This window comes from Chiloscyllium plagiosum, unplaced genomic scaffold (assembly GCF_037043375.1).
Source record: "Chiloscyllium plagiosum isolate Xiang-an unplaced genomic scaffold, Cpla_swu_hap1 HiC_scaffold_14, whole genome shotgun sequence".
NCBI lineage: Eukaryota > Metazoa > Chordata > Chondrichthyes > Orectolobiformes > Hemiscylliidae > Chiloscyllium > Chiloscyllium plagiosum.
The window spans coordinates 49,509,001-49,513,020 of NW_028270152.1; positions in this window are offsets into that span (position 1 = coordinate 49,509,001).

The following is a 4,020-nucleotide window of genomic DNA, read 5'->3' on the forward strand; positions in this document are numbered from 1 at the left end:
GGGATCACTTTCTGCAATTATTGTATAGGGTCTTGGTGACACTACACCTAGAGTACTGTGTGCAGTTTGGTCTACTTAATTAATGAAGCACGTTCTGGCTGTGGAGGGAGTAAAACAAAGGTTTACCAGACTGATTCCTGGGATGACAAGACTGATATTTGAACAGAGTCTGGATCAATTAAGAGTACATTCACTGGACATTAGAAGAATGAGGAGAACTCTTATAGAAATCTAAATAAATTGTAATGAGACTAGACAGGGTAAATGCACAAAGGCTGTTCCCAATGACCCTAGATTACAGACTCAGGGGACTACTTTATAAGTTTATAGGGTAGGCTATTGAGGTCTCAGATGAGGAGAAGGCTCTTCATCCAAAGTGTAATGAGGCTGTGGAAGTATTGGCCACAGAAAACAGTTGAGGCCAAAGTATTCAATATTTCCAAGGAGTTAGATTTATTTCTTAGAATAAAGGGATCAAAGGGTATGGGGAGAAAGTGAGAAAAAGGTACTGAGTTGGATGTTAAGCCATGATAATATTGAATGGCAGAGTTGACCTTAAGCGCTGAATAGCCTACTCCCAGTCCTTTTTTTTCAATAGGTGAAGCTGTTGTTTCATATTGCTATGTGCAGTAGCAATATGAGCAGTACTTGTCACCAACAGAATGTTGCTGTTCAGCCAAAAGGTCGTTTTGCTGACCACACAAAAGAGTAATTCAGTCCATGAATTTCAGTGCTAGTGTGACGCTAGGTATGTAGATCTTCTCTCCCAAAGACTGGCACATTAAACAGTGTGTCCCTTGAACTGTTGGCAACAGTAAGATAGTAACAATACCTAACCAGGCAATGCTTGCAAATCTCAAAGTATGGCTTCCAACACTTGATATGATTCTACAATTGGACAACATTTGATACATAATTTTGAGAGTGCTATGAATTATGCTAACAACCCAATTCCAATGGTCAGTCAGGCTCACTGTGTGGCACATATGTGTATACTGGAGGCTATGTACAGTACAACATAGACCATGTTTGCAGACAGTAATCAGATATGTACAGCCAGTCTCTGGTTCATCCCTCAGACTAATGCCTTGTTCAATAAGAGTCAACATGCCTGGTTTTAAATTTAGTTTTATATTTGATATAGTTTCTCATATAATTATATACCAGGTATAATTGTCAGTTATCACTTAACTAGTGCACTCTCCAGGACAATTTGTCTATCAATCAGAAACTCCTTGCCAAATGATCAGCACTGTCTTCTCAAACAGTATAAAATGTTTCTCCTTTACATTGGTATTCTTGAGAGTGCTCTGCTGAATGTAAGACAAAAAGCTTCATCAAAATGTGTCTTTTTCAGAAATACTAATATGTTAAATAGAATATTGTCTGTTGGGAAAACTTGATTTTAGTGCAGCTTTACACATTGCTTGTGTCTTTAATCTTAGCCTGTATGTAAATTCATGAGATACGTGGGCAGGAAAGAATAGAAAGATTCTTCGTATCATCAAATTAATTTCAAAGATAAGATATGAATTGAGAGAAGCAGTGACATAGTGGTAATGTCACTAAATTAGTAATTGACATCCTTAGGTTATCACTCAGGGGACCTGGTTTTGAATCTCACCATAGCAGATGTTTGAATTCAATTTTAACAATCTGGAATTAAAAACTAACCTAATGGTGATGATGTAACCATTGTCAATCAGGGTAAAAACCAATCTAGATCCCTAATGTCTTTTAGGGAAAGAAATCAACCATTTTTACCTGACTCCATATTTACAGTAATGTAGTTGACTGTTAGATGCCTTTTGAAATTATGTAACAAACCATTCAGTTATAACAAATGCTACAAAGTCAAAAGAATGAAATAAAATCTGACAGACAGTCTAGCTTCAGTCTCGGCACTGGAAGTGACAATAGGAAACCTAGCCCTATCAAACAAGCAATCTCTTCCTTAGCAACATCTGGTATCTCGTGCCATAACTGAGTGATCTATCACACAGCCTACTCAAATAACAGCCCGCCATTGTTTGTGTATGATTTATGAATATTATTGGTTAAGAAATCCCACAACCAATGGATCAGATCTAAGGGCTACAGCGAGGTCACATAGAGTTGTGAATGATGTTGGACAACTAACTAAGCAGGAGGAAGACTCTCCTCAATGATGGGGGAGCCCAATATATCAGTGTAAAAGACAAGGCTGAAGTATTTTTATCCACATTCAGCAGAAGTGTATTATTTATGTCAGCCTTCTTCTGAGGTACTAGGATCACAGATGCGAATCCTCAACCAACTTGATTCATTGTATATGAAATGTTTGAATATGTTGGATGCTGCAAGAGCTATTAGCACCAACAACATTATGGCAATAGTATTGAGGCTTGTGCTCCAGGACTAGATGTACACCTTGTTATGGACTAGGCCAGACCACTTAAAACATTCTTAAGCAAGCCATAACTTTGCAATTTATCTCGGTAAGTGTACAGTGAAATTACCTGGAGTAAATTAACTAGGTTGACTGCCAGGTTTAAAACAGACAAAAATGTAGTCACAAAATTACAGAATAAAACACAAAGAACGGAATATAAAATACCCATAGAACTCAATCTATACAAACTAGACTTAATTATGCTGTTCCGTATATACATAACAGTCCTAATAAACAAACCCCTGAAACACAGAGCAAAAAATGAAACAAAGGCTGACAGGTTGAAGTTAGAGGGCCGAAGGAGAGAGAGTCTAGCAACCTGTTTCCACACAGTTCCACAGCTGAACTCCTAACTTAACTTCAATTTCCAGGACTGGCCACTCCCCTTTCATTATACAGGTCACTTCTAATCATAAACGTTTCGGCCTAAAGTCTCATCTATTTATGTATAAGCAAAAAGACCTGCAATACCCTTTTATCTCTGTACCAAACCCAGCTGTTTCTGAGCCTGGAATGTTTTATGACCCTTCTGAAAAAAAAATCAAGGATGCAGTATCCTTGAGAAAAGGAACCGGTTTTAGAAAAAAGGACCAGCTTTATGACACCTTAGCCAAGTTGTTCCAGTGCAGCAACAAAACTAGCATCTACCTGACAATGTGAAAAATTTCCCAAGTATGTCCTGTACATAGAAAGCAAAACAAATCCAACCTGACAATTATCATATTATCAGTCTACTCTTGAGCATTAGCAAAGTGGTGGGAGGAGTCATTGACACTGCTCATGGATGATCAGTTTGGATTCTGCCAGGGCCTCTTGGCTTTGGATTCCATGATAGACTTGGTTCAAATTCAGACAAAAGAGTTGAACTGAAGAGATGAAGAGAGAGAGACTGCCCTGTTAACACTGAGGCAGCATCTGACTTTTTATGGTATCAAGGAGCCCCAGCAAAATTAGAGTCAATGGGTAACAGGGGAAAATTTGTAGGTGATTGTGGTTGCTGAAGATCAATCATCTCAGTTCAACACAATACTTCCTCGGGGAAATATTTTTAATCAACCTGTTCAGGGATGTCATTATATACATCTGGAGTAAATGAGACATGTGTGCCTGATTCTTGGCTCAAGGATAGGTACCGCTGTGCCATAAGAACCCCAAGTTCCTCAGGGTAGATATGTTCTAATCAATCTGTTCAGAGATGTTATGAGCCACCTCCGGTGCAGATGGGACTCAAAGCCAGACTTCCTGGCTCTGAGGTAGGAATACTATCATTACACAAAAACCCTAAAGCAGATCCTTAGGGTAGTGTCTTTGGCTAAACCATCTTCATCTGCTTCAATTAGTTAAGCTCAGAACACCACAAACTGAAAGCTCCTCTCCAAGCCACATTCTATTCTGATTTAGATCTATATCACTATTCCTTCATAGTCACTGGATCAAAATCCTGAAGCTCTCTTCCTAACATCACCATGAGTGTTACCTTCCAAGGACTGCAGTTTTTCAAGAATTCGGCTCACCACTGTCTTCTCCTGGACATTCAGCAATTGACAATAATTCCTGGCCAAGCCAGTGGGACAATATGTACCTTTGAG